Source organism: Etheostoma spectabile, unplaced genomic scaffold, assembly GCF_008692095.1.
Source record: "Etheostoma spectabile isolate EspeVRDwgs_2016 unplaced genomic scaffold, UIUC_Espe_1.0 scaffold00018613, whole genome shotgun sequence".
Classification (NCBI taxonomy): Eukaryota; Metazoa; Chordata; class Actinopteri; order Perciformes; family Percidae; genus Etheostoma; species Etheostoma spectabile.
In genome coordinates, this window is record NW_022604351.1 from 7,099 (window position 1) to 32,268 (window position 25,170).

At 41.5% G+C, this 25,170-nt stretch overlaps 7 non-coding genes across 7 annotated transcripts; 3 read left to right on the forward strand and 4 right to left on the reverse strand.

Annotated features, from left to right (window-relative positions):
* The first annotated feature begins 1,468 nt into the window (after positions 1-1,468).
* Positions 1,469-1,583, forward strand: LOC116681404 (U5 spliceosomal RNA). Its single transcript, XR_004330012.1, has one exon. It is a non-coding gene; the product is annotated as a U5 spliceosomal RNA (small nuclear RNA).
* A 237-nt stretch (positions 1,584-1,820) lies between these two features.
* On the forward strand, positions 1,821-1,908 carry trnay-gua (transfer RNA tyrosine (anticodon GUA)). The gene is given in 2 exon segments: positions 1,821-1,857; positions 1,873-1,908. It is a non-coding gene; the product is annotated as a tRNA-Tyr (tRNA).
* Positions 1,909-2,202: 294 nt separating this feature from the next.
* trnak-uuu (transfer RNA lysine (anticodon UUU)) lies at positions 2,203-2,275 on the forward strand. Its single transcript has one exon. It is a non-coding gene; the product is annotated as a tRNA-Lys (tRNA).
* Positions 2,276-4,237: 1,962 nt separating this feature from the next.
* LOC116681403 (U5 spliceosomal RNA) lies at positions 4,238-4,351 on the reverse strand. Its single transcript, XR_004330011.1, has one exon. It is a non-coding gene; the product is annotated as a U5 spliceosomal RNA (small nuclear RNA).
* A 5,572-nt stretch (positions 4,352-9,923) lies between these two features.
* Positions 9,924-10,011, reverse strand: trnay-gua (transfer RNA tyrosine (anticodon GUA)). Its single transcript is given in 2 exon segments — positions 9,924-9,959; positions 9,975-10,011. It is a non-coding gene; the product is annotated as a tRNA-Tyr (tRNA).
* Positions 10,012-10,551: 540 nt separating this feature from the next.
* Positions 10,552-10,633, reverse strand: trnal-aag (transfer RNA leucine (anticodon AAG)). The gene has a single exon. It is a non-coding gene; the product is annotated as a tRNA-Leu (tRNA).
* Positions 10,634-12,965: 2,332 nt separating this feature from the next.
* Positions 12,966-13,037, reverse strand: trnac-gca (transfer RNA cysteine (anticodon GCA)). The gene has a single exon. It is a non-coding gene; the product is annotated as a tRNA-Cys (tRNA).
* Between the last annotated feature and the right edge of the window lie 12,133 nt (positions 13,038-25,170).

Here is a 25,170-nt window from a genome sequence, read left to right on the forward strand (position 1 = left end):
AACAGGAAATAGCCTGATAAGCATACATGTGCAGCTCAACTTCAAAAAGCCAAAAAGCAAATGCTTGTGGCTTAAAGATCGATCTCCGCTCATAAAACATCAGCCAGGTGCAGTCTCTGTGGCGCAATAGGTCAGCGCAGTTGGATGTTAACCGAAAGGATGGTGGTTCAAGTCCACCCAGGGACATTTGTTGTTTAAACAACCTTGAGGGAGCCAACTCTGGGATTTATCCTTCTGCAGAAAGACCATAGAGCAGCCGAAGATAACCTAGTTATAATTGGCTGACTTTGTTTTTGTCTTAATGTGGCTGTTGTCAGATTAGCTTTCTTTATACTATTCGGAATTCCCCCCTGCACAAAAGGGGCATGTTTGTGTGAAAGCAAACAGCTCATCTCTGGTGATGTTAACTTCTAGATTTCATGCATGTTAGCTCCATGTTGGTTGTGGGTGCACTAGTCAACTCAAGAGACTGTGATCCGTGTTTGATGGAAGATGGATAAATTACCTTTTTACTGGCACTTGTGAAAACATAATGTGGCCATGCAGACTGATTTTTTCAGTGGTCCAATTCAAAGCACGTCAAGCCATTACATGTTTTACCACAGTTTCTTCTTTTATTCAGTGATATTTATATCTCCTTGAGGGAGTCATCCAAAAGGATTAATAAAGATAAGTCTAAGTATATCAGAAAACAATCCAAAAAAAAACTGAACATCCTCCAGGGATGTAGCTCAGTGGTTTTTATACCTCAGGCTATCAGACAGCCCAACAAGCACTTTAAATGTATAAATTTTTACAGTTTCACTATGTACTCGTACTGTGGTAGTATATGGCATCACACTCCAGTTTGTTATTTACCTGTACTGTAGTGCAGTATATTTATTTTGTAATGCTCCAGTTTTATGGGTGGTGTTAAAGCAGGTATGAGTACTGTAGTTTCCATATTTATGGATGAAAATCAACTTGTCATGCAATTAAGTTTACTCTTCAGCAGGTGGAGACATTTCACTTCAGACACTTGCAGCAACAGCTGCTTTGTTAAACATCAACAGACTGGAAATAGAAGTAATGCTGATACAAACCGTAGGAATTAGCAGAGGATGGTCTCCATCCATCAACCTCTGGGTTATGGGCCCAGCACGCTTCCGCTGCGCCACTCTGCTTTGGTAATCTGAGTCAACCAAGGTTCCAACAATTTATGGGTTGTAAAGTTTAACATTTGGTAGACCTGCAACTATCTTTTATGTGAGCTTCCTGATTACTCACACATTGAATATTCACATGTAACACTGTGATTGGTGGTGTTTTAAAAAAGGGCATTGTGAGTACAGATATAAACATCAGTAAGTAGTCTACCAAGTTGCCTCTTATCATTTAGTTTGGAAAGCGGACACCCAGTGAGGCTTACCGCGATGGTTTGGACTGGGTCGACTAGGGTTTTCTGCTGTTCTCGAGCAGACGGCTGTACTCACCCTGATTTCTCTTCAGAACACACAAGTCTTTTGCCTTTACTAAAGACTTCCTGGAGGTGAACGCCGATGAGTTGAAACTATTTTTGGTGGGCTTTGGTGTTAGGCTGAGCCTTTTGTACTTGTGAAAAACAAATATGCTGTCCTTAACTAGACTCAGATTATTAACAGCAGCTAAATAATAGAAGCAAGACCCTTGCCAATTTTCATGGGCTGTGGACAGCTACTGAGACACCAGGACTCCCCCTGGCTGAAAAATGGCTAGAATCTCTCTTCTGGGTGGGATACTTGTCAATTGATCTACGAGCTTATGAATGTTTTGTTTCCCTCCAGAGCATACTTTATTAGCTCCCTTCGATAGCTCAGTTGGTAGAGCGGAGGACTGTAGAGGCAAGAAGCTGAAATCCTTAGGTCGCTGGTTCAAATCCGTCTCGAAGGAGCAGTTTTTTCCAGAGTTTCCCTTCGGGGATCTATAAAGTGATTTGATGTAGACATGGACAGACCACCCAAAAGCATAATACTTCGAAGAAAAAAAAAAAAAGAGGTGGGGGATGTAGAGTTATTTTCAGTAGGACAGTAGGACCTGTCTCTGGGTCCTGAAAATTGGGTCAACAATTTGCAATTATCTTTAAAGTTATGATATATAACTTCTATAACAAAGGTTTGGACACAGTGACCACTTACTTCATTTGTAGTTCAGGGACTGTTTTTTCCACAGGTGGCAGGTTTAGAAGCCTGGGTAGCTCAGTCGGTAGAGCATCAGACTTTTAATCTGAGGGTCCAGGGTTCAAGTCCCTGTTCAGGTGTAAAGTTGCACATTCTGCTAGATGAGTTGTCCATTAGGCATGCCTGAATGCTTCAAAAATTTTCCAATCTCTTGTGTTCCATGCACAATTCTTCAAAAAGAATTGTGGCTGTTTTCAAGCAGGTTTCTATCATAACAATGTTGCTGGTAAGTTTAAATGACAATAGGCAACCTACATCCATCTTGCTAGCACCCAAATCTCTGTACTCATCTCCCTGCTTGGATAGAAGGTCATCTGGTGGATTTTTCCTGTCACGAGGGCTAAGTGTTGTGGTCTGCTGCATTGCCAACCTGTGTCGTGTCTTCCTTTCTTCTGTGTTGTCTGTCTGTCTTGCCGTGAGGGCGTTCCAGGGGATCTAGAGGCGTGGCTTTCCATCTACGTTCCGTCATCACTCAGCTGTTCCTCATCACTCATCACCCACTGCAATACATAAACCCGGGCTGACCGCCTCTTCAGCGCCAGATCATTACATGCACTGTTGTGGTAACTTGGCTCCTAGTCATTTGCGCTCGTGTGTTGTTTCTTTTTGTAATCTAGTAATAACTTTGTTTTTGGTTCTTATTTTATTTTTTCTAATTCCACACCAGGTATGTGTGGTGTATGTGTGTGTGTGTGTGTGTGTGGTGAGTAAGAGAGAGACAGAGAGAGAGAGAAAGAAAGAGAGAGAGAGAGAGAGGGGGGGCGGGGGGTGGGGGGGCAGCTGACTGTCAAAAAATCTGTCTGCCATCTCTCCGATGGCAGAGATGCAACGGGAGTCGCATTTAAACCAAGCAGCATGTCTGAAACCCACGTTCACCAGAAATCTACTGGTTACTATGTATGTAAGTACTACAAACCGAAGTTAAAAACAAACCTGAAGCTGAAGAAACCTATAGTCAGAAAGCTCAATCTGGCAGTGGAGCCATAAAAACACCACATGCCAAACAAACTACTTAACAATTGCCTTTCGAGTCACTGACTGATCACATTGACTTGATAGAAAATTTCTATTTTAATGTTTTTACGTGATTCGTTGGTCTAGGGGTATTATTCTCGCTTTGGGTGTGAGAGGTCCCGGGTTCAGCTCCGGGCGAGCCCTGAAGGCAGCATCTGTTACTTCGTAATCTGAAATTTAAAATCAAGTTTAATATTAATTAACCCAGATTAGGAACAATTAAAATTGTAGTAGAGCATGCTGGCAATTTTCATGTCCTGCTTCAACTGCACGCAACAGAAAAAAACAAGAGGAACAATGAGCAGGACATGGCTCTCCTTTTTCATACATCGCGTCTCTGCCTGTCAGAGATTTTATTTTTATTTTCTAATTTATTCAATCTATTTGATCCGAAGAACACAGTCTTCCCCGCCTCTGATCAACCCATATCAATTGCATGCTAAAATAACATACCGGTTAAAGCCCCGCCCATTTCAAGACAACCCGACCCACTTCCGGATTAATTGCTGTCCACTTCCGGTTAGGCCCCGCCCAGTCCGAGCACAGACACAGATACAGATACAGATAATGCTGTACTCGCATCCCTACCAGGTACTTTAAGATCAGAGGGTAAGGTCTTCAATCTTCTGAGGTATGATCCCAACCAGAACCGTGCCATAGCTGCAGTCTTAGGATTTCTGGATGGGGCCGTGGCTCCCTAAAAACAATAACAGGTCCGACACTCCTTACCCTCCTTTATCCTTTGGCTTCTTCATCACTCTTCTTTGCACTTGTTCCCACTTGGACCTCCACAGGAAATAAAAGATGGCTCATTCCAGGTCCAAAATCTCTTTTCTGGGTGGGATAAAAACAGAAGATTAAAACCGTTGCTTCTAGTGTTAGTCCTCTAAGTCTCCAGTAGCCTAGTCCCTGCCCAACTTTCCCTAACGTGTCTGGCCAATTTGTTTTCCCATCCCCCTGCCAATTGAATTTACCCCAAGTTTTTTTGGTCGGTCCGGGTCACAGTCAGGGGGAGTCCTGTCGGCCAGGCACGGCCAAACAGCAAAGCCCACCAAAATAGTTTCAACGCATCGTTGTTCCCCTCCAAGGAAGTCTTTAGTAAAAGGTGAAAGACTTGGTGTTATGAAGAGAAACCAGAGTGAGTACAGCCGTCTGCTCGAGAGCAGCAGAAAACCCTAGTCGACCCAGTCCAAACCATCACGGTAAGCCTCACTGGGTCTCCAAACTAAAATGATAAGAGGCCACTTGGTAGATCCTTACTGATGTTTATATCTGTACTCACAATGCCTTTTTTAAAACGCCAGCCAATCACAAGTGTTACATGTGAATAATCAATGTGTGAGTAATCAGGAAGCTCACATAAAAGATAGTGGCAAGGTATACAAAAATGTTTAACTTTACAACCTGTAAGCTGTTGGAGCTTTGGTTGCCACCTTCCCTCAAAATGTGAATGACAGATTTTCCAAGGCCTGGTTAGATGCTGCAGAGCAGAGTGGCGCAACGGAAGCGTGCTGGGCCCATAACCCAGAGGTCGATGGATCGAAACCATCCTCTGCTAATTCATATACTTTGTATCATCAGTAAGGCTATTTCCAGTCTGTTGATGTTTAACAAAGCATCTGTTGCTAGTGTCTGAAGTGAAGTCTCTACAATGCTATACCTGCCGCAACACTCATAAAACTGGAGCATAATACAAGAAACAAAAACATAACAGTACAAGCACATAAATACAGTAAAATAGAAACTGTAAAACATGTACTGTTAAAGTGCTTGTTGTGCTGATATAAATCAAAGTCAAAAAACTGGCACACCTGTTGCATATCTGCTGGACAACACAACGTTCACTGCAAATCTTGTAACACATGGATGAAAAAGGTTGCTTCCAGAACTTGAGATAACACAATATTGTTCATGAAGGCACAACTGTGATGTGTCATGGGTTGCTACCACTTTTAAAGAATGCTTTTGTTATCAGCAGGGTTCAAACCTGCTCAGGGAGACCCCAAGGATCTCAAGTCCATCACCTTAACCACTGGTCACAACAATCTGAATAGCTGTGCCATATCTGTTTGCACAAATGTTCATAAACTTTTCAATTGGTTAGTAGTAGTTAACAGGCAAAGTGCTGCCTGTGTCTGTGGATCCTCGTGGAAGCAGCTTGATTGATTGATATGCTCCCTTATTTGTACCATAACAGAGATCTAATATTTTATCAAATCGGGTTGGGCGAGTAACCTTTCTGGTAATCTTCACAAATAAAAGCAAGTAACCACACAATGAAAACTACTGCGATGGCTGGGAATCTAACCCATGTCAACTGCTTGGAAGGCAGCTATGTTTACCACTATACCACCATCACTGGACAGCACAATGTTCACTGAAAATCTTGTAACACATCTGGGCATTGACACTCAAAATGTGCTCTATCACTGAGCTACAGCCCCTGAAGATTTTCTGATTTTTTTGAATTTTGTGAGATCACGGAATTAGAGAAAAATATGTAATGTTAATGTTGTGTATGGCTTCAAAAGCTGGTGTTGGCTGAAAATCAAACCTGGGCAAAATGCTTGCACTGCTATTGTACAAATCAAAGTTAAAAAGTAATATCACTTTTCTGAATAAGAGCTCTTCTAGCTGCCAAGCAAACACAAGTAATACTTTGAAAGGTTCCGTGGTGTAATGGTTAGCACTCTGGGCTCTGAATCCAGCGATCTGAGTTCAAATCTCAGTGGAACCTGTTTTTAAGCCACAGAACAGGTGAAAATGATCAACCTTTCAACTTTCCACATCTAGTTTAAAGTGAGCTTACAGGTTCAAAATGGAGCTGAACACGGAGGAGAATTCCTCCCTAACGGGCGCTCTGCTCTGCTCCGTGCCCCCGCTGTCCGGTAATAGTTAAAGCAGATAAAAACCTAAAGAACACTCAAAAGCTTCAAGATACAACTTACTTAAGATGCTTCTTCATTCACGTTCAAGAGAAGGCCTGTTTCCAGCCAGACTATGAAATGATTCATGAAATCCTTGTTATATATCTAGTCAGTCCCATATGGTCTAGCGGTTAGGATTCCTGGTTTTCACCCAGGTAGCCGGGTTCAACTCCGGTATGGGAATGGTATCTAGCCGATGAAGGTCTGCAGCAAGATTTGTAAGATCTGTGTCATGGTCCTGTATTAAATAAGAGCTGTATGTACCCTATGGTGAATATGCATGTCCCCAAACCTAACTGATATAATGATAATAAATAGACATAATATATGTCTCTATGATCAAACACTATTGTAAAACTTTAAATAGACATGGTGGTGGGGAAAATTTGAAAATCTGAATTTGAATTATTGTATTTTTGACTGCCAGACCAGACTTCTTGCAGTGTTTATCAACAAGTGATGTATGTATTTATGTGCCCTGTTCCTGTCATATGTATGGATGTATTCATAAAATCCCTGTTATTATTCAACGTATCAGTCTCATATGGTCTAGCAGTCTGGATTCTGCCTGAATAACCTTTACACACATTCTTAAGGAGTCCTCTGGAGACTACAATCGTACATCTGAGAAAGCTTTCAGTTAGTTTGATTTTACATTCATTTGGCCTAAGTGGTGTCCAAAAGGTCTTGGTGCTGCTCCTAAAGACTTCTAATAGTAAGAAAAATCCTGGTTTTCACCCAGGTGGCCCTGGTTCAACTCCCGTATAAGAATTGGTATTTAGCTGGTGAAAGTCTGCAGAAAGATCTGTACGATCTCTGACATTGGTCCTGTATTAAATCAGAGCTGTAGTTACGTACGTAAAAAGGAAAAAAGTGGAGGATTAACGCAAGAAGTGTTTAATAAAGATGTGCAAGTACAGCTGTATCTGTATCTATAAACCATATGAATTATCTGTATCTGTATCTGGCGGGCTAAACCCAGAAGTGGACAGGATTTAACCTGGAAGTGGGTTGGGTTGTCTTGAAATGGGCGGGGCTTTAACCAGTATGTTATTTTAAGCATGCAATGGATATGGGTTGATCAAAAATTGTTTATTTATTGCTGAATGCCAGGGACCCGAATGGCAAGGCTGCGGCCTCAAGGCTAGTAAATAAAGGTTCCATGGTGTAACGGTTAGCACTCTGTACTCTGAATCCAGAGATCTGAGTTCAAATCTCGGTGGAACCTGTTTTTAAGCCACAGCACAGGTGAAAAAGATCAACCTTTCAACGTTCCACATCTAGTTTAAAGTTAGCTTACAGGTTTAATGTCCTTGGCCATTTAGACTGTAAACAGTATGTTGGTAGGGGCATGTTGAGGAGTCACCTGGTCGTTAATGTAACTGAAAGGAGTTCAAATTGACAGTGTTGACTGGAAGTGATAGGCTTAGGTACATGGGGGATACACACTTTGCGTTCAGTCTCGTAATCACCATAGAAATTAGGTATCACTGAAATATGAACTTGCTGCAGTCAGAGTACACAGTGTTTCCTGAATGGGTCAGTATAGTGCATCAGAACTGCTTGTTGAATGGTCTATTAGCTTTGGAACCCCCCTTCCCCACAGCTTTCAATTGTCAGATATGGGTGGGTGAGTGGGCTCTGTGTCTAACCCTTCTGTGTAAAAATTGAACGCCCATATATTTGGGCTGACAGTTGAGAAACCTTCCCTTGTTAACTATGACATGGATGACTGAGAACCTACTATATCATGAAATGATTATATCATCATTTTTTAAACAGGTCCTTCTGAAAATGTGAGTTTTCAGAGTGGTCCAAGGCGCTGCGTTCAGGTTGCAGTTTACACTGGAGGCGTGGGTTCAAATCCCACTCTGACAACTAATGTTTTCATCTGGAACTAATGTCTGAGACATGATGTGGGGAATAAAGAACATACCAGTTTTTGTATGTAGGAGGAACACTACATACATACAAGAAACGCAATTGCAAGTAAAGTGTTTTGTGAGCATTTTTATTGTCAACAGATGTAAAGTTACCATGTGTTTGTACACAGTAGACATATCTACTGCTGCATTCACTGTCTGTGGCAAGTCCTTCAAAACCTGTTCTTGACTTGCTTCTTCCCACATCCTCTGAACGCTTAGCTAACTAAATGACTTACAGTATGTGAGTGTCAAGTAATGTTATTGTTGGATTCAGGTCCAAATTTTGACATTTTAGTGCAATGCAAAGGTGCATAACAGATTGCTTTCTACTTACCTGGAGCGATGCAAAGCAGGGGGGACCAACTAGTCAAGGAACAGCAAGAGACTTGGTATTTAAGACTACAAACTGACTATGTGACAGATGTGTAATCTGTCATGTCCTGCCTTCTGAAGCTCTAGCCAGGAGCCATTCCTCACCTAAAACAATATGAGTCATTCCAGTAAGTGAAAAGGAAACTCACATCTACAAAGATAAATTTGATGGATGTGACTCCCTGATGGTCTAGTGGATTCGGGGCTCTCACCGCCGCGGCCCGGGTTCAATTCCCGGTCAGGGAAAGATCAAGAGTTGAAGGATTCAGGTGTAATGTTTGAAAGAATTAGTTTTTGGTTGATTTAGATTTGTCAAATTCCTACTCATTAGTTTAACGCTAAAACCCTAACACTTTAAAGAGTACCATTTCCTTTAAATCAGACCCCGACAGCGGATCTATCCTTTTGTCATAGGATAAATGGCGTGAAGTCTGAAAGAAACAGTTTTTCTAGAGCAGTGTTTATCATAGCAGGTCCAGGTTGAGACCAGAGCCTATCCACAGAGACAAGATGTTCTTTTTCAGATAAGATAGAATGACCGGTCAAGAAACTTAACGCAAGGAGGGCAGATTCACAAATACTTAATAGAACCAACTGTCTGCCTGAAGTCCACTAATTGTTTTGTTTAAGATTAAACTGTTTTACATACCAGGGTTTTTTTCTTCCTCTGGGGACACTGGATATAAAGAAGTGTATTACTGATTGTATTCACACAGAACTGTTACTCTGTAACTTGGTGCATTGTAAGAGCTGCACTTGTCATTTTTGATTGTTCTCAGCAGAAAACAATTCAACTTTCACCGGAGACTAAACTTTGATCCAGTTTGCAGCCTGTCTTTATTCTGTTCAACAGAGTCTTACTTCAAACCAAATTCCTCCCTCGCTGTTCAAGAAACGTCCACCACAAACTTGGCGTTGTCGGCAGGATTTCAAGGAGGGATCAGATCGGGACTCCGCTGGTAACTGATGACAGTACATCCAGGGATCTCATGATCACCTGCCTCTAAACCTCGCCAAACATCTTTGAGAGACAGAGGGACAGAAACCACTGAGGGCTCGCTGATTCCACTCTGAAATCCAAAACGACAAGGAAGCAATTTCAAACAGCAGGGTAAGTTCAAGTTTCAATTCTGTTGGATAAATTATTTAAATTGGACATTGAGATGGTTTGTGAGACAAATATTGACTGTGATTCAACTGAGGGATTCGGGGAAAGTTATATTTGTTTTGTAAAACTTTGGGTTGTGTACAAAACAGGAAAGAAGAGAAGCTAGTTTTTTCCAATTTTTCTGTTCACACTTGGCACTATTTCACATCTTTTATCTGTAGTTCTCTATTCTTTCAGGACTTAACTCTATCTCCCCCACCGCTTCTTTTTTTTTCTGTTCTGTCTTGGCAAGAAGTATTATGCTTTTAGGTCATCTGTCCATCTCTACATCAGAATCAGAAACACTTATTGATATGTGAAGGGAAACTCTTGAAAAGAGTGCTCCTTCGAGCCGGATTTGAACCAGCGACCTAAGGATTTCAGATATATACTTCTACAGTCCTCCACTCTACCAACTGAGCTATCGAAGGGCGACAATGTATATAAACACACTTCCCATTCTTGTGAATGTGATAACACAGGGCCCCCTGGAGGGATTTTCTGACTGGGCCTGTAGCTCAGTGATAGAGTGCACTTCACAGTCTCAATGCCCAGATGTATTACAAGATTTGAAGTGAACTTTGCATCGCACAGCGATGGTGGTATAGTGGTGAGCATAGCTGCCTTCCAAGCAGTGACCTGGGTTTGATTCCCAGCCATCGCAGTAGCTTCTTTGAGTGATGTTACTTGCTTTATTTTACAAGAAGAAGACAGCAGAAGGTTACTTGCCCAACCTGGTTGGATTAAACATTAGATCTCTTTGGCTGGACGATTATGGCAAAAGTGATAATCACGATTAGTTTGATCAATATGGAGATTATCACAATATTTGTTGATTTCTACTCTAAAGTGCTGGAAAGGAAGGTTTCACCAATCGTTGAACCTCAGGTTAACAAGGAACAAGTTCAACCCAGATGATACAGCTTTAAGACATCACTTTGGTCACCTTCCAGCTATGTCATATATGTAAATGGCAGTGATGGGATTTGAACCCACGCCTCCAGAGAGTCTGGAGCCTTAATCCAGCGCCTTAGACCACTCGGCCACACTACCTGCAGCTATCGGTTTTCCGCATCGTGACAAAAACAACCACCATAACTAATGGTTTGCGTGTTAATGTTATTGGAAGAAAACCTTTGCAAGGAAAAAGCTAATATTTTATCAAAAAATGTTATCTCTCTTTGTCATTTTTTCTTGCATGATTTTAGAATATTATAACCAGCATTAAGTGAGCAAGTTTAGGTCTGTGTGAATATGGGCTGAGCATTTACCTGGCTGAATTTGTGAACATCTTCTTCTGCATATTCACTGTAAAGAGCCATTACTCCTCCAACTGCCAACTGTTGTTCCAGAGACAATAGGATATACAGTTTTAGATTGCAAGGTAACTGTCCAAGACCAAAGACTACACGGAAAATACCTCAAGTGATCAAAACAGTTTGTAAAAATTTGCAGCACAGATATAAAACCACTCTTTAAAATATGTTCATGTACCATTCAAAAACAAAAGTACAATCATGAAAAACATACTACTTAGATATTCCAGCAATCCTGGTCACAGCACCGGGGGGATCTGCATGTTCTTTCTTACCAGCAAGTTTCTGGAGGTTCAAATGGCATCTTTGATGGCGGCCAGGGTGAGACACTGATTTGCAAAGTGTATAGCTGTAAATCTGCTTCCTAAAAACAATAACAGATCCGGCACTCCTCTCCTTATTTTCTCTTTGGCTTCTTCATCTCACTTTTTGGCCTTACCTCTATTAGAAAGTACGGTTCTGCAAACCATGTACATATTAATCTTTGCGGTCATTGGTATGCAGGTCACTTGATGTAATACAAGCAAATATATAAGGCCCCACCCAACAGTTTTGTGATACGTGGTGGGTAACTCTATGTCAATGATCAAGCTTGTTGCTGTGAACAGAGAAACCACCAGCAAAATGACTGATACATCATCAGTTCAAAAATTTTCTTGGATGCCAAATATTTGAATTCAAAGTCAGAATCCAATTGACATGTAAGAACAAGACAATGCACGTCCAGCTTCTATCATCAGTCAGCTATTGCACCCCCACTGCTGCTGTATGTGGACTGTGGCTTCTGCGTCAGTGAGGGGTCCAGCAAGCTGCAGACAAAGTTTGGGGAGTGGCCAGACCAAAGGAGGCCACCATCAGCCTCATTGAGCGGCTGCTGCAGGAGCTGGGAGTGGCAAACGGGAGGGACCTCATGGGGGTGCCACTGCTGGACCAGGTGCGCATGGAGCAATCTGGCGTGTGCAGCAACGCCACGTCAAGTGCAGGACCTGCCTGGTGTGCAGCTTTATACAAAGACGGATACCACCAAGAAGGGGAGTGTTGTCCTGACCAAGTATCTCTGGAATCATTTCATTACCACCTGAACAGGTTCATTCCAGGTTGGTGTCTCCCTTACAGTACATCATAAAACACCCTATATAGTGTTTTCTGAAAAAAAATCATTAGATGGAAAGCTAGACCTTTTTAATGGACTATTAAAATTTTATTGTTTTGTCAGGAACCAGTACAAATGCGCTGAATTTCCATCTTTACCTCCTGGAAGGCCTGAACAGGTGGAACCAGGATCGGGGGAGTGCGGCGGTGACGAGTAGGCCATCGTCTCTGCTCACCTACGCGGGCATGTGACCCAGTGCGTCAACACCAGCAGCTTGAAGGTGTTTGGCCGGCCATTTGTGCCAAAACTTCAGGCCACCCTCCAAATCCACTGGTTTGCTAATGTAATAAACTGTCTACCTAGTACAGTGAGGAAATAAGTATTGAACACCCTGCTATTTGAAAGTTCTCCAACTTAGAAATCATGGAGGGGTCTGAAATTGTCATCGTAGGTGCATGTCCACTGTGAGAGACATAATTTAAAAAAAAAAAATCCAGAAATCACAATGTATGGTTTTTAAACTATTTATTTGAGAAGGGAGAACTTGCAAAATAGCAGGGTGTTCAAATACTTATTTTTCTCACTGTATGAGGAATAATGTCTTTTTAACAGGCAGAAACCTCAGACTAAACTGACTCATGGTGGGCAGTCATCTGACACAACCAGTTGGGAGAGAGAGAGAGAGAGAGAGAGAGGAGAAGAGAGAGAGGAGAGAGAGGAGAGAGAGAGAGAACGGAATAAAAAGGCAGCAGTAAAGGTAATAGAACTATTACTAAAATAATAGTAGCAATAATAGTGCAGGGCGTCCAGCAGGACCACGGTTGGAGCTGCATCCACTACTCAGGTGCCACCACAATCCAAGGAAGTCTGAGAGGGGAGAAAGCACAAGGGCTTCTGAAAAGAAGAAATATTAGTTAATGCATGCTTTTTTCAAGTATCAACAACAGTCATAAATATAACCTACACACATCCTTGCAGGGGGCACCCAGATTTGAACTGGGGACCTCTTGATCTGCAGTCAAATGCTCCACCACTGAGCTATACCCCCACACACTCTATGTTGAATATGCGTTGGTGCAGCAAAACAATGGCTGGGCCTCCACCATGTGTTACCTCACAGTCTGAGAAAGTATCCAAATCTCATCACTGTATGAAAGGGAGTTACAGTTTCTACAATTGCTATGACAGATTTTTCAATACATTTAACAAGTTTCCTTAACTCTTAACACACCACACACCCAAACAACCAAACTGGCAAAACAGTTAATTTCATACTCAAAATCACACATTGTAAACTAAACTCCAAAACTAATTTTCAAAATACAATAATACACTAACAACACACTATGTCTAACAAAACACTGCAAACATGTTTCAAAATCAAATAATTATTCCAAACACTAACACATGTTCTCCTCCAACAGGAACATTTAGTCAATCATAACACAATGACAAAAAAAACCCACTATCATCAGCTGACAGTATTTTGTATTAATCATAGATTGGTTTTGCACATGCATTTTCAATTTAATTTTATTTTATAGTATCAATTCATAACAACAGTTATCTCGAGACACTTTACAGATAGAGCAGGTCTAGACCACACTCCAGAATTTACAAGGACCCAACAGTTCTAGTAGTTTCCTCCAGAGCAAGCAACAGTGCGACAGTGGCGAGGAAAAACTTCTTTTAGGCAGAAAACCTCGGACAGACCCAGGCTCTTGGTAGGCGGTGTCTAACGGGCCGGTTGGGGTTAAAATGAAGAGTGGAAATAACAAAAAAGTAGAAAAAATAGTAGTTTGTAGCAGTTCTTTGTAGTAGTTCATGGCATAGCAGGGCACTGTGGGCTTTACAAGGCACAGCAGGACGTAGCTGGGCACCGCAGAGTGTAGCAGGATGAACATGGCATCGCAGAACGTGTAGCGGGACCATGGCGACAGCTGCTACCATGATTTTGGAGCCTCCCAGATCCGAGGGAACATGCTTGGGGAAAAAAGAACATAAGGACTCCAGGGAGTGACTCCCCAGAGCTAGGTTAGTAACAAGCATTTCTGGGACATGGATGCACATAAATGGAAAAATAGAAAGATAGAGAAGAGAGGAGCTCAGTATGTCAAAGGAAGTCCCCTAGCAGTCTAAAACTATTACAGCATAACTAAGGGAGACAGGGTAAAGAGAGGGGCCTGGTCAGACTAGAACTCTCCCCAACCGGATCGGGCTGTATGCCAAGTCTCCCTTTAGTTTATTATATTCTGGAATATATCATAGATAGATCTGACAACTATGACGAGAAGCAGGTGGGCCGGGTTAGGCGGACGCTGTGACTCCTCACTCCCTAACAATATTCAGTTCTATGCCCTAACTATAAGCTTTATCAAAGCATAACCAGGGTTAGAGAGACAGGGTAAAGAGAGGAGCCTGTTCAGGCTAGAACTCTCCCCAACCGGATCGAGCTGTATCGCCTGCCTCCCCTAGTTTTATTATATTATAGCATCTTGATATGGACTCTATAGCTATGCTTTCCGTGTCTTTTTAGCAAGGCCCAAAACATGCAGTCCCTACAAACCATACACAACCAGGTAGCACATCCAGAACTGGATTCTCACCTGCTGAAGTCTCTTCAGGTCAGTTTCCAGACACGTTCCTCCTTCATGTGTCCAGGAGACACTGGGAGAGAAGAAGCTGCTCGTTGTCCCTCGTCAGTCCTGAAGTCGATGTGCATTGATGTGAAGACGCCGTCACAGTTCATAACAGAGCCAGTCAGTGTGAGAGAAGTCCCCCATCAATTCAATTCAATTCAATTTTTTTATAGTATCAATTCATAATTCAGATGATGGAGTTCTACTATCTGTCCACTAGATGGAGCTAACTGACCATCTAATGAGCTAAAGATCAGCAACCTGTACAGCAGCAAATATCTCTCCAAGTGGCCTCCGTGTGACATATTACTTTGATACTTTAAGTACATTTAGCTGTTAATATTTACAACCTTAATACTTTTTACACTACTTTTTAATTGGGGCCAAAAACCAAATCCCAAATTAGAAAAGCTAATAAATTAGATTTAGTCTGAATGTTCAAAACACACAGCAACGAAACAATCCAATTTTTATGGAAATAGGAGGCTGCTGCAGTCTGCCGTACAGGTTGAGCAGAGGCCGCACAGTTTGACCAGCGGGCAGCGGCCGGGCAGCTGCACACCAGGCTGCCGGATGGTGTTGCTAAGACGGTGTTGCTAAGAACTATTATTAGACACAGACACACACACCAACACAAACACGTATGTAACAGAGATTTTGCAATTGATTAGACAGATGAAAAGCATTTCAAAAGAAAGATATCTTTCTAAATGTTCGACGGCCGATTTTCGGATTGATGTGTCAGGGCTTTAAGATCCTTTTAGTTTAACATGAAACAGCCTCGAAATCACCATCGCCAAACCCACCAGCCTCGTGTGTAGAGCTGCATATCTCCACATGGAAGTGAGGGAATGAAGAGTTATCTCAACCAGACCTGAGTGGTGATTGTTGGAACAGTGGAAAGACGAAGCAAGATGGATTCTCATAGTTTAATTTAGTTTCTTTCCACTTTGTATTTTCCAATCATAAAACTACTGATTATTTACATGGAGTCTGTTGGTAAATCTAAATCATAATAGGAAGGGCAGGGCTGTTTTTTAACTTTTCTCCTCCGTCTTGCCAACTTGGTTCCACCCCTGAACCAGGACTTTGCAGCTCTGCACATGCAGTAAATGGTCATTCTGAAATACTAGTTTCCCCTCCGAGTCCAAGACTCTGGGCATGAGGTCACCTGGAAGAGACCACAGTTAACAACCAGGGTCCAGGTCTGAGTCTGGGGAAGTGGGTGATGTTGGAGGGGCAAGGTGTCTGTGGTGGTGAAGTTGGAAGAGGGTTAGTTGTTGGCAAAATACTTCAGAGGGACTCTGTTCTGCCCCAATGTAAAAAAAACCTCTGGAATCTACCACAAATCAGATTTTCATCTGAAAACATCACATCATAGATAGAGATAGAGCAGAGAGTTGAATCCCTAAAATGTTTGACCCAGTGTGTTTTTGTATTTCCAGACTCCTCCCCCTTCTCTACCTGAAGTATAGTCTCCCCCTCTCCTACTTGAAGTGCCGTCCGGATTTCATTTGAGTCCCGGCGTCACGGCACAGTACACGGTAGTCTGGCTGCCCTGAGACTTCATGAATTTCAAGGAGAGGACCTCAGCAGCGCCCCAGCAGGGGGAACCAGCCCTTAACATTGGTACGGGTTGCATCATAACGCCGTCTGTACAGCGCTTAACGCAAGAAGCATTAACAGCTTTATCCATCAGCAGCAACTTGCGTGTAGGTATTTGTAATTTTATTTGTACACACAGTGTTCAAAGCACCAATGTTTTAGTTTAAATTACACTTTGCTACGTGTTATCTAACTGAGAGATGAGAAACTGAGAACTGAACCCCGATAAAACAAGCTGAGTATCTAGCCATAGTGTATTATTGTCTGTGGTACCAGCTAACTGACCATCTAATGAGCTGAAGATCAGCAACTTGTACAGCAGCAGGTATCTCTCCAGGGGCCTCCGGTGACATATTACTTTGATACTTAAGTAAATTTAGCGGTTAATATACTACCTTAGTACTTTTTTTTCACTTCTTGACATTTACCTTTTACCAGATGTCAAATCTGTCTGGATGATCAGGATATGACTGATCCTCCTTCACATTTGTCACCTTCCTGTTGTGTAGACAGTTTGAGGTCTCTGTGTACTGATCATCAGATGATGGAGGTCTACTATCTGTCCACTAGATGGAGTACTGACCATCTAATGAGTGAAGATCAGCAATTGTACAGCAGCAGGTCTCTCCCAGGGGACTCCGTATGTGACATATTACTTTGATACTTTAAGTAAATTTAGCTGTTAATATCTACTACCTTAGTATTTTTTTTTCACTTCTTGACATTTACCTTTTACCAGATGTCAATCTGTCTGGATGATCAGGATATGACTGATCCTCCTTCACATTTGTCACCTCCTGTTGTTGTCAGACAGTTTGAGGTCTCTGTGTACTGAGTTTATCAGATGATGGAGTTCTACTATCTGTCCACTAGATGGAGCTAACTGACCATCTAATGAGCTGAAGATCAGCAACTTGTACAGCAGCAGGTATCTCTCCAAGGGGCCTCCGTGTGACAAATTACTTTGATACTTAAGTACATTTAGCTGTAATATTTACTACCTCCTTTTCTTAACACCTTGTTTTGTCTGACATTACCTTTACATTCACCGCTCCCTCCATCTTGGGTGAGAAGAATATCTCCAAATTAAAACAATAAAAGCATCTTTCTCCTGACTGCAGCAGAAATAAATTTAATTTCTACTCACATTGTTGGGGGTCTCTGGAGCACAGGCGGCGTCCCACCTGTGTGACCTCACGTTGCAGTGGATTGTGGGATACCCTTCATGCTGGAAGCTGCACTTTATATTCTAGCTGAAAGAAATAAAGGAATGCGTGGGATTACCCATAGACTGTATAGATATTGATTATATTATTAATATTAACGGTCTATGGGATTACCCCCTTTCTGGTTTACATGTCCCTGACTCTGCTGAATTACTTTATGCCCGGTGGGGACAAAATGTGCCCCCCCCCCCATTAAAGTGATCTATGATGCTTTACCAGTAGACCATATATTATAATCCTCCAATAGAAGTGTTTTAACTCTGCAGGCCGACTCCATTGCACGCGTAACGTAAGAGGAGCGGATGTTCAACACTACGCTTCACCAGAATCACCAAACTGGCGACAGCGGGCAGAGAGCAGCGGGGGGGTGCGTATTAGAGGGTTGGCGCTCCTATCCCATCCCGAGCTTCAGTGTTGCCGGGTAGACCTGACCGGACTCCAGACCATCCAAAGATAGAGATCTACTGCTGGGTTTGCAGCTGAGTTAACCACACAGGCCTATTACAGCCAGAACTTAACTATCTGCTCTACACACAGACAAACAGGACAGTCTCTGTGTTTTACGTCGTGTGTGCGGCCCTTTCACACAGAAATGGATCCTAAAGTGTCTGAATTTCTTTTACATTAAACTACCGATATACAGGAAACGACTTCATGACTGTCAGTGAGCGGATCTGCAGTTTTGGTTTTGAGAGTTTGTGTTTTTATTTCTTGTTTCCCCCCCCGCATCTACAACATAGAACGGATGAAGTGTTAGGAACATTATTAAAATACTCATGAGAAGTAGTATTCATCCTCAGCCCTTTAAGACAGAGACGTAGAATTCATCCTCAGCCCTTTAAGACAGAGACGTAGTATTCATCCTCAGCCCTTTAAGACAGAGACCAACCCTGGCAGCAAGAACTCAGGGTCCACCTGCCCTGCAGCTCAGCGCCAGATCAGACTCGGACTCACTCCTCTTATTTTAACAGCCCGACCTTAAAGAGTTCTTCAGGTTCTGCAGAATGACAAACTACGTTTTGTGGAAAAAAGACATTAATCTATACAAGCATACACATTTAATAATGTGGGATACATTATTAACATTAACAACAGATGTCACACATGACCTTTAAGACTTTAAGAAAGGTTTAATGTGCAATTTAGTTCAGACCGTCCATAAAACATCTCAGTCGTTTGAAAGGGAAAGTACCAAACATAGTTAGTTCTGAGGGCCATCCTTCTTTTCTTCACAAACATAAACAGTTATATAAGCAAATCACCCAGACAAGCAGCTAGCTTCTACACAACCTATACTAATAACTATACACGATATACAGTCCCTGACAAAGTCTTGTCGCTTGTGTACAAATTGACCTGAAGTGCCGCTGAAATATATTTCTAATCAAGATTTATTTACAAGAAATGGCTCATTTAATCCCAACAGCTTTTGTAATAATGTTTCAGTGCAAAAAGAAACTGGCAAAAAGTATTCTAATATTCACAGCTTGGTAAAGCCCATTGAGTCCATTTTTGCAAAGACATAAGTGTTGTCGCCTTGTCATATGAGCTTCACCTGGGACTAATTGGATCAATCAGGTCTCAGGTGTGTATAAAAACAACCCCAGTACACTAGACCTTCACATCAACTGCAACTAGACCTCTGCAAACATGCCTAAGATTCACCTGAGACTAAAGTTGGATTATCAAGAGGCTGAAGACCAGATCCACTGCTGATGTGGCAGACACCTTCAATGTGTCTCAGCGTCAAGAACAGAGGATAAAAAAACATTTGAAGACACTGGAGGCGTTTTGACAAGCCCAGGTCAGGCAGACCCCGCAAGAAAACTGCTCGAGAGGACCGTTTGTTGGCTCGAAAATCCAAGGCCAGCCCAGCAGAGCTCCGAGAGACCTGGTCACCTAACGTCCCTGTGTCAACCAGAACAGTTTGTCGGATTCTGTCTCGAAATGGCCTCCATGGTCGAATCAGTGCCCAGAAGCCGGAACTAAACAAAAGACAATTGAAAAACCGTGTGGCATTTGCCAAGGCCCACAGCTTGCTAAAGGATGGATGCTGGAAAAGTGGAAGAAAGTGGATTTTTCAGATGAATCTTCTGTTGAATTACACCACAGTCGCCGCACATATAGCAGGAGACCTACTGGAGCCCGCATGAATCCAGATTCACCCAGAAAACAGTGAAGTTTGGTGGCGGACAAATCATGGTCTGGGGTTACATCCAGTATGGGGGTGTGCGAGAGATCTGCAGGGTGGAAGGCAACATCAATAGTCTCAAATACAAAGACATCTTAGCTACCTCTTTATCACAACCATAAAAGAGGCCAAATTCTCCAGCAGGATGGTGCTCCATCGCATACTTCCATCTCCACTTCAAAGTTCCTCAGGCGAAGAAGATCAAGATGCTCCAGGATTGGCCGCCCAGTCACCAGAATGAACATCATTGAGCAGATTGGGGTAGGATGAAAGAGGAAGCATGGAAGACCAAACCAAAGAATATGATGAACTCTGGGAGGCAGCAAGACTGCTTTCCTAGCTATTCCTGATGACTTCATCAACACATGGTCTGAATCCTTGCCAAACCGCATGGATCCAGTCTTTCAAGCTCATGGAAGTCATACAAGATATAATTTGGATCTCACAGCACCACTATTTAATTTGCTGACATATTTTAATATTTGCAGTAAATTTGTTCAATTTATGTATAGGCAACAAAACTTTTGTCTTGCCAATATTTGACCTTTCTGTCTTGTTTAATAAATCTTTTTTTAGTGAAACTAATTTATTTCAGTGCATTGAACATCATTTGGGTTTTAGCTTTTCATATGAGCTATTTCTTACACCAATAGATTAATTATGTCAGGTTAATAGCAGGTGTTTCTACAAAATAGATAAGCGACAAGACTTTTGTCAGGGACTGTATATTGTTAAGCATGAGAGGCAAACCTGTATTTGTACCAGTGTTTCCGTGGTAACTCTGCTATCGCGGTTGCCACGGCGACAAACACAGGAGAAGTAATTGAATGCAACTAACTTCAGTTGGTAGAGTGACAGCGTGAGTCAGCTGTCTCTCTCTGAGTACCCCCCCACCCCTTCTCCCTAGCTCTTTTATTCAGTTGTGGTTGAAAACAAGTAAAGGAGCTTTCACAGAGATACTTTTTTTTTTTAACTATATCCTAGGCTATTTATTTCTGATCAATTTCATTTCCATGTGTTACAGCTGTATGTCTATACAACATACAACTTCAACATGAGTGAAACATGTGAAAGCAGTTATAAGCCTATGTGACTGTAAAAGGTTTTGGTTAACAACAACAAATAATCGTGATAATAATTGTGATTACAATATTGATCAAATTAATCGTGATTAGCATTTTAGCCATAATCGTGCAGCCCTAACTCAGAGTTCTGCATTCATAACGGACTGGAGGAAACGTAGTATTGGTTGAATGTACTTGTAGATAGATAGATAGATACTATTGATAGCTAGATAATTTAGATATAGATAGATACTATAGATCGATAGATACTTTAGATATAGATAGATAGATACTTTAGATATAGATACTATAGATAGATAGATAGATAGATACTTTAGATATGGGTACTATAGATAGATAGATACTTTAGATATGGATACTATAGATAGATAGATACTTTAGATATAGATAGATACTATAGATAGATACTATAAATAGATAGATACTATAGATAGATACTTAGATGCAGATAGATACTATAGATAGAGAGATACTATAGATAGATAGATACTATAGATTAGATACTGTAGATACTATAGAGATATAGATAAATAGATATACTTTATTCATCCCAAAGGAAAATTTAGTGGCAAGACAACATAACAAAAATTAAAATTTGGACTATTTCAGGATTTTCTTTCTTGAAAAATTGAAGAAACAAGCACCATGGACTGCTAATTAGCCTTGTTACCTTCTGCCCGAGGCTGCTAGCATATAAAACTCCTTTCAAACTGACTAATAACACGTTAAATCAGACATCACATCACACATTATAATAGAGCTGAGACTTTAACGCTAGTAGTTAGCCACGAAGCTAATAGCGGAGCTAGTAGTTAGCCACGAAGCTACAGCGGAGCTAGACGTTAGCTTCGTGGCTAACAGCGGACGTAGCAGGTAGCCACGAAGCTAACAGTGGAGCAGACGTTAGCTTCGTGGCTAACAGCGGACCTAGCAGGTAGCCACGAAGGTGACTGCGGAGCTAGCAGAGGAGCTAGCAGTTAGTCATGAAGCTAATAGCGGAGCTAGCAGTTAACCGCGAAACTAATTGAGGAGCTAACAACGGAGCTAGCCCAGGTGTTAACGCATGTGCCGCTCGCACGCACTCTTTTAGCAGTATTAAGATATTTACCTGAACACGTGCGGGTTCGCCTGGAGCTCTGTCTCCGAAAAAACTCACTCATAGAGCAGCATATCTCCACCCAGACTCCATGTAATAATCACTACTTTTAGCGTGTATAGAGCAGCATATCTCCACCAGACTCCATGTAAATAATCACTACTTTTAGCGTGTATAGAGCAGCATATCTCCACCAGACTCCATGTAAATAACCTGGGGTTTATTTATAAAACTGCGCGTATAGTAAAATAAAATAAATCAGATTTATAAAACCATGCGCACGCACATCTGTAAGTAATATTCTGTTCATAAATCACATATTACCTACAAGTGTGCATATGTGAATCAGCCTCTTATCCCTCCCTGTACACGCCCACGTTTCATTTTAATAATATGTTGATATTTAAAGTATAACTTGTGTATATGTCAACCTGGACTCTATCCCCCCGTGGTTCTGTGTATGCAGTAGCATTTTAAAATACATTCTTTGAGGGTCAGGAAAAAAGTGTAAAGACCTTCGAACTGGAGTGATGTGAACATTGAGTTAATACATACATTTATCATAACTTAAACCATAATTTCATACAATCATAACTCAAGAAATGTACTCACGATATTAACACATACAGACACACACACACACACACACACACTTACTTTCTACATTTTCAGGATTTTAAATACTAAAATAATGTTTATGAAAGAAAAGTTCAATTATTGTTATTACTACACATGTCAGGTTGATTTAATTATGTATACTCTATATTAAATATTATTTTGTAGTTTTTCCGTTGTTTTTTGTAACCGTTAAATAATTTATTTTGAATGTGTTCAAGGTTACAGTAAAAATACAGTTTTTTAAAATCTGTTGACCTACTTTAATTCTATTGGTTGGTGTTAACTTCCCGTCCAATCAGCCGTCGATGTGAGGGCAGAGGGGCGGGCCTTCGGCCGTGACGAGGAGAACGACCGTTATCCGTGATGATGAAGAGAATCGCTGACTCACTGAACCGGACAGAAGGTAAACATTCATACATTCATTCATTTCCATATGTAAACATATGGAAAACATACATATGTGTGTGTGTGTGTGTGTGTGTTAAAATCGTTTTACATCCATACAGTTTGTAAAAGTTATGATACCAACGGCTGTTAGCATCGTTAGCCCGCTAGCATCGTTAGCATCGTTAGCAGTTAGTGTAGCACAAGCTAAAGTCCTTGTGGAGGGTGACCAGACGTCCCCGGTTTCCGGGAACAGTCCCCGGTTTTGGTGACCTGTCCCCGGAAATGTCCCCGGTTTTCACTGTGACTGACAGACCTGAAATAGGAATGAAAGAAAGAAAACACTGACCCAACTGACCTAACTGGCTCTATTAGCCTACAAGCTAGCACTAGCTTGTAGGCTAATAGAGCCAGTTAGTAGTTGTTTTAAGTGAGTGAGTGAAACCATAGACAGTTAAAGAAGTGGACCAACAGGTCCCGTTGCTCTGGACGGAGACCAGTGAAGTCTATTAGAAGCTCTTTCCGGTGATGCTGAGCGTTACTGCGCAGCCTCCAACTGAGCTTGACGACGTAAATGTGACATGAGCAACCTGTCTGAAAGTTGTAACGGCATAGACATTTATAGAGTAGACGCCGCATCGACCGCTACTGCCTATTGGCGCTGACGAGACGTGGGGCCGCCATCTTGGACCGGTCACCCGCTCCACTCAGTGGAATGTGTTTGGCAGGTGCAATGAGCTGTCAGCGCGTTTAATTAATCAATCTCACTGAATCCCAAACTGATTTTCATGTTTTTTTTGCTACAAAGGTCATACATGTAGCTATGGTACTGGACACATGATTAGGCGTATTTTAATATTCATAGTGTGCTTACAGTAATAGAATATTCTGATATGATATAAATTCACCAGACGTCAAAACTGGGAACATAATCCCTGTAAAGGGAGAGAAAAACTGGGACATTTTCAGTTTGACTATAAATCTGATTGAAAAACCTAATGTTGTGTCTTTAACAGAGATGGCAAAAGTACTCACTTTCCGTACTTAAGTAGAAGTACAGATACTTGTGTTAAAAAATACTCCGGTAAAAGTGGAAGTACTGATTAAACTTCTTTACTCAAGTAAAAGTAACAAAGTACAGGCTTGGAAATTTACTTAAAGTATAAAAGTAAAAGTAGCCCTGCGAAAGCTACCTGGAACACACAAATGCACCATCCATACTACTATGTGCTAACGTTAGCGCCATCAAACCGGAATGATTTGCTGTGAATTAATGCAGAATGCCGAATCTGTTGAGTTGTCTTAGTCGTGCGGCAAATGCAACGTACAGTAGATATATTCCCATTCATTTAGATTGAATATGGTATTGACGACGTAAACAATAATAGCGATAACTCCAGTGAAATGATGTGGAAGTTGAGGACTAGATAGGACTGGATTAAAGCTGATTCTGGTTTCCAACTTGGCCCCCGGTGTGTCTGTTAAAACAGACGGAGACAACTTCTCTCTAGCTAAGTTTCCATCCCCTTGTCAATTGAACTACAGTATCAGTTCGGTTAAAAAAAAAAAACTCATGCGAATAAAGCTGGTGAAACTGTTGGTGCTTCATTGAGATCAACGTGGAACCTAGCTAACAGGTGAAGAAAACACCAAAACCCCTAATTAACTTATTTTAAATGTGCAAGAACTGTAGATTAACAGGCTTAAGTGAACTGACAACATGAGTTATACGACTTACAGTTCTCAAAGAGGCACACACACAATCTCAGCTGATTATCCTCCGAACAGCTCTTTTCTTTCTCACTTTTTCTCTGTGTGGCGCGTGCACCCGCTCGCGGTGTGATGCGCGTCCACACTTTCTCCGACATGAAAACCTCTTGTACAAAACTAAAGTAACAAGCCAATTTTGTAAAATGTAAGGAGTAGAAAGCACAGATATTTGTGTTAAAATGAAAGGAGTAGAAGTAAAAAGTCACCACAAAAATAAATAGTAAAGTACAAATATCAGAAAAATCTACTTGAATGCAGTAAAGAAGTTCGTTACTTCGTTACTTCCCATCTCTTGTTACAACAGATTTAGATTAGATAGCTACCTACCTACGTTAGCAACGTTAGCTCTATAAACCCCGCTGTTAAACTCTGGGCAATGTTAGCTAGCCAAGAAATGGTAGTAGCCTTAGCTAACTAACTTGACGGTCTTTCTGCTGATACTGTCATCACCTGGCACCTTAAAAGAAGAGAAAAAGAAAGTTAATTCTTTACTGTGATCGGGAGAGAGCGCCCCCATAATCCCTTATGTGGAGAAAAATTTAATTACTCCATTCTTTCATTTGGAGT